Raw genomic sequence first — 11,369 nt, forward strand, 5'->3', positions numbered from 1 at the left:
TCCCTAGGTGTTGCCGCTTCTTGTAGATGTAGCATTTGCAACCAAACACCCTAAAGAATGAGACGTTCGGCTTCTTCCCAATGAGCAACTCATAAGGTGTCTTGCCAAGGAACTTTTGAAGGAATAGGCGGTTGGATACATAACATGCGGTGTTGATTGCTTCTACCCATAGAGCTTCAGGGATGTTGTACTCATCTAGCATTGTCCTTGCAAGAGTGATCAAAGTCCGGTTCTTCCTCTCAACTACACCATTTTGTTGAGGAGTATAAGTTGCGGAGACTTCATGTTTGATTCCAACTTCATCACAATAGGCTTCAATATTTGTGTTGTCAAATTCTTTGTCATTGTCATTTCTAATCTTCTTGAGCTTCACTTCAAATTCATTTTGAGCTCTCTTAGCAAACTTCTTGAAGCAAGATGCAACTTCGGATTTGTCATGAAGGAAGAACACCCATGTATACCTTAAATAGTCATCCACAATCACAAGACAATAGAGATTTTCTCCCAAACTCTTGTATGTTGTTGGTCCAAATAAATCCATGTGTAGGAGTTCTAGCACTCTTGTGGTTGACATGAAAGCTTTGGTTGGATGAGTGTTTGCAACTTGCTTGTCGGCTTGACATGCACTACAAAGCTTGTCCTTCTCAAACTTCACATCCTTCAACCCTCTCACCAAATCATTCTTCATAAGCTTCTTGAGTGAGCTCATCCCAACATGAGCAAGTCTTCTATGCCATAGCCACCCAAGTATTGTTTTGGTGAATAGGCAAGTCTTCAAATTTGCATCTTTGGAGGTGAAGTCAACTAGATATAAGTTGTTGTATCTAAATCCATTGAATATCACTTGATTGTCATCTACCTTGGATACAACAACCTCCTTCTCGGTGAACAAGCATTGGAAGCCAAGATCACACAATTGCCCAACGGATAGCAAGTTGAAGCTCAATGAAGCAACAAAGAGCACATTGGAGATGGAATGATCATTTGATATTGCCACTTTGCCCAATCCTTTAACCTTGCCCTTTGAATTATCTCCAAATATTATTTTCTCTTGTCCATCTACCTCTTCATCTAGTGAGGTGAACATACGAGGATCACCGGTCATATGTTGAGTGCAACCACTATCAATCACCCAATGACTTCCACCGGTCTTGTAGTTCACCTACACACAAGAGATTCAAGCTTTAGGAATCTAAACTTGTTGAGGGCCCTTTACCTTCTCAACAAGTGACTTAGCCACCCAAATCTTCTTAGGCCTATTCTTGTTACGGGGTCCTAAGAACATGACTTTCATCTTTCCACTAGAATCTTTTCTAAGCATGTAGTGAGCATTGAAATCAAAGGGTCTAGCATGCTTGGGCAAGGGTTGTGGCAGTGGAGTTTGACACTCATGAGCAAAGTGGCCTTCTTGTCCACACTCAAAACATCGCTTTGGCTTTGGCTTTGGCTTTGATTGTTGTTGTTGAGCTTGAGCCTTCTTCTTCTCTACACTTGCCACATATCCAATGCCACTTCTATCCATCTTCATGACGGTGTTCATGAGTAGCTCATTTTGGAGATGCTTGCCTCTAGCAAACTTGCTCAATCCCACCTTAAGATACTCTTTCTCCATCTTGAGCTTCTTGTTCTCTTCCTTGAGAACATCATTGTTCTTCTCTTCCTTGAGTTTCTTGTTTTCTTCTTTGAGCTTCTCATTCTCAAGGATCAACTCTTTGTCATGATCAAGAGTTTCTAGCACCATGGTGTTGTGATTTTTCATCTCTTCAAGATCTTTCATAAGCTTCTCATTATCACTCTTGAGCTTGACATACTCATCATAGTCATTGCACTCAACCACTTGCTTGTCTTTGCTACTAGATCCATGCTCAATGCTCTCATCAATCAAATCATCACATGATGTGGCTATATCAATCTTAACAACATGGTTAGTAGCATCATGTGGCTCATTTGGTAAGAATTCTTGAGCAATAACAAGTGTATCATGATTGATCTTAAGAGTAGTGTATTCATCTTTTAGCTTGTTGCGACTAGTGATGAGCTCATTGTGCACCCACTCAAGTTTATCATGTTTATCCTTAAGCTCTTTCTTAGAAGATTTGAGCTCCTTGAGTTTGGATGATGTAGCATCATTAGTTCTCTAAGCTCATCATTAGCCTTTTCCATTGTATCACACTTAGCTAAGAGTGAATCATTTTTAGCATCAAGTTTTTCATTTGTAGCTCTACTCTTTCTAATGATCTTAGTGTATTTTCTTAGTATTTTGACAAGATCATTATATGTAGGTGAATCATCATCGCTATCGCTATCATCATCACTAGCTTGATCATCATCACTGCTATCATCACTCTTAGTTACCTTGCGTTCACCCTTGGTCATAAGGCATAGGTGTGTAGAGGATGATGGCGATGGTGGCGGTGAAGATGCAAGATCAATAGCAATGGCGGCCACCTTCTCATTGTCACTATCATCATCGGATGATCCACTTGATGAATCAATGTTCGTGAGCCAATCACCGACAATGTAGGCCTTTCCCCCCTTCTTCTTCTTGTAGAAGTCCCTCTTTTTGCCATCTCTCTTCTTGTATGGCTTGTTCTTTTTCTTCTCATCTTCATCTTCATTGCTTGAGTTATCTTTCTTGCCCTTGTTCTTGTTCTTGAACATGTCTTTCTTGGGCTTTGTACATTGATGAGCTAGATGGCCAAGTTCGCCACAATTGTAGCAATCCATCTCGGAGATTGGCTTTCTTCTTGAGCTAGTGAAGAACTTCTTCTTCTTGCCGTCAAACTTGATGCCACTTTTGTTTAGCTTCTTTAGCATCTTGGCGGTCTTCTTCACCATGAGAGCAAGACTTTCTTCACCATCTTCATCACTTGAGCTCTCATACTCAAGTCTTGCTTTGCCCTTATCTTGGCTAGCTTTGAATGCTAAGTCCTTCTCTTTCTTCTTTGTAGAGGATGAGCCATCTTATGGCGTGATGTGCATGTACATCTTATGAGTATTGATCTTTCCTAAGATTTGTGTCGGTGTAGCGGCGGAAAGATCACCTTGATGTAGCACGGTCACAATATGCCCATATTTGTCAATGGGGAGGACACTCAAGATCTTTCTCACAACGTCGGATGGTGACATTTGAGTAAGTCCAAGCCCATTGACTTCCTCTACAAGAATATTTAAACAAGAATACATCTCATTAGCACTTTCTTTGGGAAGCATCTCAAAAGAATTTAGCTTTTTAATCACAAGATGACAGCGTTCCTCATGCTCACTCTTGGTTCCCTCATGGAGCGCACAAACATCTGACCATAGTGCATGGGCGTCTTTGTGGTTCCTAACACGGTTAAACACATCTTTGCAAAGGCCTCTAAAGATGGTGTTGTGAGCCTTTGCATTCCATTTTTCATAATTAACCTCATCGCCTTATAGGTTAGTAGCATCCCGAGGTTTTGGGAAGCCTTGTGAGGTGACTCTAAGAATACCAACGTCTAGAGCTTCTAAGTACGCCTCCATATGGATTTTCCAATATGGAAAGTCATCTCCCTCAAAGATAGGAGGAGGTCCATCCCCGTGAGACATCTTGCTCTAAGCAATTAAGCTTAAAAACGTGAGCACGAGGCTCCAATACCAATTGAAAGGATCAAGATGCCCAAGAGGAGGGGTGAATTGGGCTAATTCTAAATTTTCTTGCAATAATCAAAACCTATGGATAGCCCAATTAACCCCTTGTGCCTAGAAAAGTGTTTCTATCAAACTAATGCACAAATGACTTGTAACCTAAGTTCCAAACTTACTCTAGCATGGCAATTCTATGAATGTAAAGACAAGTATTGAATTGCTCAAAGTAAATACTCAAAGTAAATGCTCAAAGTAAAGAGAGAGAGGAACGCGGCGATGTTTTGCTGAGGTATCGGAGAGTCACCACTCTCCACTAGTCCTCATTGGAGCACCCGCGCAAGGGTGTAGCTCTCCCTTGATCCGTGCAAAGATCAAGTGCTCTCTATGGGTTGATTCTTCAATACTCCGTCGTGGCGAATCACCCAAAACTGCTCACAACTTGAGTTGGGTCACCCACAAGCTCCGCTGGGTGATCACCAAGCTCCCAATCACCACCAAGCCATCTAGGTGATGGCGATCACCAAGAGTAACAAGCACGAACTCTCACTTGACCACGCGAAGCCTAATGAGAAGATGGATGCACACTTGACTACTCTTGATTCACTAATGAGGCTACTCTCTTGGATTCTCAAATCTCAATCACCTCACTAGGACCTTGCTCTTCTTGGCACTCACAAACGTGTTTCTTAGCTGTTGGAATAAGCAAAAGTAACTCCACACACGAGTGGAGCTTCTATTTATAAGGCAGCCTGAAAAACGAACCGTTATGAGCTTCTATGGGGTGACCGGACGCTCCGGTCATGTTGACCGGACGCTCCGGTCAGTTCAACCCATGAGCCAGTGAAAATGTATTGACCGAACGCTGGCAGGGTCTGGTCACCACTGACCGGACGCGTCCGGTCACATGAAACCCTCACTGGATGCTTACTAGACTCGACCGGACGCTGAACCCTTAGGGTCCAATCAGTACTTACCGGACGCGTCCGGTCACAGATTCCCTTCTCTAGAACCTTACTGGAGTTGACTGGATGCTGCCTCTCAGCATCTGGTCACTTGACCTCTTCAGCGTTCGGTCACACCGAACGCAATCTGTTGATCAAATGAACTGACCGGACCAGCGTCCGGTCAGCATTTGACCCTCCATTCACTTCCAACTCTTGAACATATGTGAATGAAGATTGCTCCAAAGGATCTTAGGCATTCATAGGAGCTACCTAGAGCTAGTTTTAATAAGTGTGCACCACACCTAACTCACTAGACTCAACTAGGTCAAGCTACCCGTCCATACCCCCCTTAATAGTACAGCTAAAGGAAAAACAAAGTCCTAAACTACTCTAAGTGTCACTCCAACTCCAATAGACACTTAGAACTAGTCATCATTAACCTTGTCGTCCATCCTTTGAAAACTGAAACGATTTCCATCATAGGGGCATGACCACCTCGATTGCCCAATCGATCACCATTACCATGACCTAACTTAATTGCCTCTACAAAACATACATTAGTCATAGTAATCTTGTATTGACATTAATCACCAAAATCCAACTTAGGGCCTAGATGCTTTCAGGGGGTCTATCCCAGACTGTGATACCGCCACTGAGTACCTTAAGAAGGTGGAGAGTCAATTCACTGGCTCTTCCAAGGCTTATGCTAGTACATTGATCAAGAAATTGTTCAATGAGAAATACACTGGTGGCGGTATCAGAGAGCACATTTTAAAGATGAGCAACGTGGCTTCGAAGCTGAAGCCAATGGATTTAGGGCTCAATGATGAGTTCCTAATTCATTTGGTTTTTGCTTCCTTGCTAAAGGAATATGAAACATTTGTTGTTAACTACAACATGTGGCCCAACAAGTGGGACATAGAAAAGCTCATCTTAATGTGTGTTTAAGAAGAGGAAAGGCTGAAGTCCTTATAGGGTGACTCTGCTAACCTTGTGAAGGACAAGAAAAAGAACTTCAATAAGAATACCAAATTTCAAGGGAAAGCCCCTCAGACTGAGCACCATCAGAAGAACTCCAATGCTCAAGTTGAGAAGGATTAGTGCAAATGGTGCAAGAAGCATGGATACTACTGGAGGGATTGTCCAGACTTCCTGAAGAGCCTGCTGAACAGAGGTGAGGATTTCATTATATTCATAGATGAATCCTTGTATTTAAGTTATGCAAAATCTACTTGGTGGATTGATTCAGGTGTAACTGTTCATGTTGCAAATTCATTACAGGGATTCTGTACGAGGAGAACCCTGCAAAGAGGAGAAAGAAGAATTAAAGTAGCAAATGGAGTTGAAGCTCAAGTTGAAGCCATTGGAGATCTTTCTCTAGAATTAGTTGATGGTCTTCTACTTAAGCTTTCAGATGTTCTATTTGTACCCTCTTTGTGAAGAAACTTAATAAGTGTGTCACGTTTAGATTACGATGGATATGATTGCCATTTTGGTAATGGCAAATGTCAGATTGTTTATAATAATAAATGTGTTGGTCTTGCCTTCCGACAATACAAGCTTTCTTTATTATCACTTTCTGAGAATGTGAATGATGTAAGTACTGAGAATGAGAATGCTTCCTCGTCTATGAATGCAATGAATAAGCGGAAGAGAGTACATGATGTATCTTCGAAATTATGGCACTAACGTTTAGGCCATATTTCGAGGGGAAGAATAGAGCGATTGATTAAGAAATCAATTCTTCCGCCCTTAGAATTTTTAGATTTGGAACAATGCATAGATTGCATAAAAGGAAAGTATGTTAAGAAAATAAAGAAAGATGTCAAATGAAGCGCTGGAATTTTAGAAATAATCCACACAGACATATGTGGTCCTTTTCCTGTGAAGAGTGTGGATGGTTATGATTCATTTATAACATTCACATATGACTATTCTCGTTTTGGCTACATTTATCCAATTAAAGAAAGATTGGAAGCATTGGATAAATTTAAAATATTCAAGGCTGAAGTAGAGAATCAGCACAACTTAAAGATTAAGGTAGTAAGGTCTGACCGTGGGGGAGAGTACTACGGTCGACACACCCTATATGGCCAAGTTCCTGGACCCTTTACAAGGTTTTTATAGGAAAATGGCATAGTAGCCTAGTATTCTACACCGAGCGAGCCTCAGCAGAATGGAGTAGCTGAAAGACGCAACCGTATCTTAATAGATATGGTGAGAAGCATGATAAGTTATTCTACCTTACTAATAAGTTTATGGATAGAGGCGTTAAAACCGCCATTCATATTCTTAATCGAGTACCAAGTAAATCGGTGCCCAAAACACCGTATGAGTTATGGACAGGAAAGAAACCCTCACTAAACTATTTACGTGTGTGGGGTTGTCCTATTGAGACAAAAGTATTTAACCAAAACATAGGGAAGCTAGACTTCAAGACAATCAGCTGCCATTTCATTGGATATCCAGAAAAAGTCAAAAGGTTATCGCTTCTATTATCCTGACAGACAAACGAAGTTTATAGAAACAAGATATGATGTCTTCTTGGAGGATGATATGATCAGGGGGAGTATGGTAGCGCGAGAAATTAGTTTTGAAGAGAAGCAGGTCTACGTGCCCACTCCTATGGTTCAGGAACTATTTTTCACGCTACATATTGTTGTACCAACAGTGCAAGACACTGTAGTAACAGCACCTATTGTTAGTTCTCCTGTGGCAAGAATGAGCATGAGGAACCTGTCCTTCAGGATCCCCAAGAACCCGTTGTCACACACGAGGAAGAGCAACAACAGCCTCAAATAGAACAAGCGTCATCTAGTGAGGCCCCTAGAAGGTCTCAAAGAGTCATGAGATCAGCCATTCCTGATGATTATGAAATTTATGATTGTGAGGAATTCCCACCTCATTTGAAGAAGCCATGAGAAGCGCTCATTCATCCAAGTGGCTTGAAGCCATGGAAGATAAAATGAAATCAATGAAAACCAACGAAGTTTGGAAATTAGAAATAATTTCTAAAGGAGCCAAGACAGTAGGGTGTAAATGGGTCTACAAAACTAAACATGACTCCAAAGGGAATATAGAAAGGTTTAAAGCGCGACTTGTGGCGAAAGGTTTCACGTAAAGAGAAGGCATAGATTACAATGAGATATTTTCTCCAGTCTCATGTAAGGATTCTTTTAGAATCATAATGGCGCTTGTAGCACATTACGACTTAGAATTACATCAGATGGATGTAAAGACGGCGTTCCTAAATGGGGATTTGGAGGAAAACGTTTACATGGCACAATCAAAAGGTTTTGTTGTGGAAGGAAAAGAACACATGGGATGCCGCCTGAAGAAATCCATTTATGGATTAAAACAAGCTTCAAGACAGTGGTATTTGAAGTTTGATAGTACAATAAGAAAATTTAGGTTTCAAGAAAACGTAGAGGACAATTGCGTTTACGCAAAGTTCAAGAATAGGAAATATATTTTTCTAGTCTTATATGTGGATGACATCTTGCTCGCTAGCAGTGATGTTGGTATACTAATAGAAATAAAGAAGTTCTTGTCCTCAAAGTTTGATATCAAGGATCTCGGTGAAGCTTCGTTCGTCCTAGGAATAGAGATTCACCGAGATAGAGAAAAGGGGATTTTAGGATTATCACAAAAGGCATACTTAGAAAAGGTTCTAAAGAAATACAGTATGCAAAATTGTAAGTCATCACCTGCTCCCATAGTCAAGGACGACAGATATGGGGATTTTCAATGTCCTAGGAACCAATATGAGACCGATCAAATGAAAGCGGTTCCATATAGTTCAGCTATCGAAAGTTTATAGTATGCTAAAGTGTGTACTCGTCCTAACTTAGCATTTGTTATCGAGTTGCTTGGCAGATATCAGAGTAATCCAGGAATAGAACACTGAAAATTAGTAAAAAAAGTTTTACGTTACCTGCAAGGTACGAAGGGTCTCATGTTAACGTACAGAAGATCTGATTCCCTGCACATAGAGGGGTATACAGATTCTGATTATGCGGGAGATGAAAGAAAGTCCACGTCAGGATACATATTCATTCTTGCAGGAGGAGCTATATCATGGAAAAGCTCAAAAGCAAACCGTCACTACATCATCCATAATGTATGCCGAGTTTGTAGCATGTTATGAGGTCAAAGGGCAGGTGAATTGGTTAAAGAAATTCATGCCCGGGTTGAAAGTGATAGACGGCATACATAAACCACTTAAGTTATACTGCGATAATAATCCAGCAGTATGTTATGCTCACAATAATAAGTCAAGTGGTGTTGCCAAATACATTGACATAAAGTATTATGTTGTGAAAGATAAAGTCCAAGATCATATAATTAGTCTTGAGCATATAAGAACAGAAAAGATGCTCACGGATCCGTTTACAAAAGGCTTACCACCTAGTGTGTTCAGAGAACACGTAGCCGGCATGGGTTTAAGGAAAAGCCTATGATTCCTAGACAATAAGGGCCTAGTTAAGAATCTGTTTCAAAACATAGAGGTGTATTGTAGCTGATTAATCTAATGGCAAGAGACCGTGGCGATGAGGCACGCTCTATGCACTGATCTGTGATGGAATGAAACAAAAGAAAATAAGTAAGTTAAGTTTAAGTTATAGGTGAGATCAAGGGGGAGAATGTTAGTTGATCTCCATCAATAGGCCCAACGGCCTATTGGGCCCTTGGATCCGCGCCCTGATCAGGGACGCCCAACCCTAATATGGTTGGTGGGCCCCGTCGTACAGCGCCATAAATAGGAGGTGAGGGCCAGGGCGCTCGAGTCACGAGGTTCGCTTGAGCCGCCTAGCACCCCACCTACGGTCCTAAACCCTAACCGATCACAGAGGGGACGCTGCCAGCGACGGGAAGCGCCGTCACCGTCTCTGCATCTACACCGAGGGGCTGCTACGACGCTGGGCTGCCCTGCGACTGCTACTGCACCGCCGACCTTCGACTCGACACCGCCACCGGGTTATCGCCAAGCACTGCGATGGCGAGCCCATCTTCATCTAAGACGGCCGATGGTTTGCACCCTTCATCCATCTCTTTCTCTCATTCTATCTACTGTTATTGTACTAGTATATGTTTTAGGACTCATGATTTTATTCAAAAGCAAGTAAACATACTAGTTCTATGCATAGAAATCCTGCTTTAGGTTTAACACAAGCACGAAGCTCCATATACGAAGAACATGATCGAGATGGGGCGTATTAGCCTGGCAGCGTCGCTTCTGCTCGCCGTCGCCCTTGCCCTCCTCGCGCCGCCGAGCCGATCAAAACCACGCCCACGCTCTGGGTTCTGGAGACTGGAGCTTCTGCCTTCCGCTGCCCAGCGGTGGCAGCGGCGCCGAGAGCCTGGCCTTCGACAGCCGGGAGGCCAGGGGGCAGAGGCAAGTGGGGCGGCAGCGCCGTCGGCTCTGAGCTAGACCACGTCCGCGCATCCTACTGTGCACGGCGTCCGTACTGAGGTGACCGAGAGCATCCGCCCAGCCGCATCTGCGCTGCCCCGCTCAGCGCCCGTGCCTGCAGTCCTTCACCAAGACCGGTGTCCTCTACATCGCCGACGCGTATCGTATCTGGGACTAATGAAGGTCGGGCCGGATGGTGGCGGTGAGGCCGAGGTGCTGGCGACTGAAAAAAAAAGTAGATGGCGTGCCGGAAGACGTAGACCAGACCACTTGCGACTTCTACTTCAAAAAGCAGCACCGCCTAACCGCGCAGATTTAGTTTAACACGGAGATCATGATGAAGGCCGACGCGACGGAGTGGCTGCAAGTACGACGTGAGGACAAAGCAAGTCACCGTGCTGAAGCCCGACCTGCCGTACCCGAATGGCGTCGCAATGAGCTCTGCAGACTGAGTTGCAACCATATTTAACAAAAGAAAGTGTTTGGTAAGGTTTTATAAGCAAGTACCCCCAAAAAAACTAGAAAGTTTTAGTTATTTGCATGAGCAAATACAACCTGTATGACCTGTGAGATTGATGCGTGGATGCCGCACTCCGTATATTGCATGAGCGGAGTCGAGCTTAGGTAGCATTACATGCTACCAAACATCCACAAGAGAAGCGTCCCCTTTCTAAAGGGTATGGAGAAATGTTAATTTTTTCTCTCAACTAAGAGAGAAAAAATAGTATGATGGGAGCATGTTTTTACCCTTTCCGTCCTTTTTACCTAGCTTAGCTCATGTTCGGCTTACCCTATATTCGGCTTGTTCGGCTTTTTTTTTTAGTCGGAACAGTATTTTTCTCTCGCAACAATTCAGCCGGAACAGTGTTTTTCAGTCAGTTTCAGCCAAGTTTCAGACCAGCGAACGGCGCCTTATAGTGAATGTTTTTTTTCCAAACTGAGTGCAAGATAACGCCAATAGTTTTCCAAACGATAATGTTTAGAAGTGGGCGTTCATCCATTTGGACGCCGCCCGCCCCACTCCACCTCGCTGCTGCTGCCATCCCCCGTCGCGCGCCCCATCCCGTGCGGCACCGCGCCACGCCCCCATCCCACATCGTACCCACTCCGCCTCGTTGCGCGTCGTGCCCCGTCCCTCGCCGTGCTGAGGTGCTTTCGCTACCGTAGTTCCCTACTAGGAAGGTTGTGGCCGCCGCAACGCACGACCTCAGCAAGGAGATGTTGCGCTAAAAGCATATGTTGCTAATGTATGTTTCAAATGTTTTAGATGTATATGTTGCAAGTGTTTCATATGAATGTTGCAAAAATAGATCGGAATGTTGCATGTGTTGCAAGTGTTTCAGAGGTATGTTGCAAGCGTCTATTTAAAATGTTTCATCTATTTTAGACATATGTTGTAA

Source organism: Miscanthus floridulus, chromosome 1, assembly GCF_019320115.1.
Source record: "Miscanthus floridulus cultivar M001 chromosome 1, ASM1932011v1, whole genome shotgun sequence".
In the NCBI taxonomy this organism is placed as follows: domain Eukaryota; kingdom Viridiplantae; phylum Streptophyta; class Magnoliopsida; order Poales; family Poaceae; genus Miscanthus; species Miscanthus floridulus.